Raw genomic sequence first — 983 nt, 5'->3', positions numbered from 1 at the left:
TTCGGAATGCAGTGTGCTAAATTGCTTCTTAGTGCAAGAATTGGTGTCCACTTCTAGCACAGGGCAAGCTTTGTGCTGTGCTTGGGAGCTGTGGTGTTCATGATGGGAAGTGTGAGATCTGCTTTCAAGTAGACACATGCAAGGACTGTGCTTGTGAGGCAGGAGTTGCCTCCTGTGCCCTCTGTAGTACAGCTTTCTCTGCTGTTAGTTCGGTCACCTCCAGATCTCTGGCTCAGAATTGCAGCACGTGCTGTAATGTGAAAACCTGTGTTTCTCGTCTGTAAAGCAAAGCTCTCAGTATTCACTGACCTCAAGGGGCTGTTAGGGCAACTGTGTTAAAAGGCTGAGGTGCTAGATGCCTTTTTTAAAAGACCTGACTTAGAATTACTTTTTTTAAAATTTTGAATGTTATTCCTCTTTGATGTTTGGTTGTGAATCATTAAAGAACAAGTCTGTAGCTACTCTTAACAGAAACTGAAAGCTGAAGTGTGTTATTTTTATTTCACATTCTGCATGGAAAGCAACTCAACACACGGATTCACATACAAGTGAATAAGCACTATTTGAATATTCGAATGAGAATCTATGAACATTTCATTAGCTCTAGAGGAAGAAAGATGTTGAAAGAACTGGCTGTGGCAAGAAGTGTTTGTGCAGACCTACCTGTAAGTTCTAAAATCCTGTGTCTCTTCTCCAGCTCTACTGTCCTATTCTCTAGCAACTGGGATGCTGGTCTTTACCTGTCAGACCCCGCTGATGAGGGCCAGGAGAACACCTGCACTTACACTGTCGGTGTGCAGAGTTGTCTCAGTGACAAAGCAAACCAACCAACCGAAAGGAAAACTGACCCTGTTTTTTCTACGGAAGTACGGGAAATCGCAGCCATCAGAAAGTACCTCGCGTTTCCTCTGGGCACTGCTAGCACAGCCTAAGCACGTAGGGCAGGGTCCTTGCGGCCAGCCGCCCGCTGGCTGCTGTTAGCC

This window comes from Geospiza fortis, unplaced genomic scaffold (genome assembly GCF_000277835.1).
Source record: "Geospiza fortis unplaced genomic scaffold, GeoFor_1.0 scaffold40, whole genome shotgun sequence".
NCBI lineage: Eukaryota > Metazoa > Chordata > Aves > Passeriformes > Thraupidae > Geospiza > Geospiza fortis.
The sequence above is the reverse complement of the archived record's forward strand: the minus strand, read 5'-3'. Positions refer to the sequence as shown.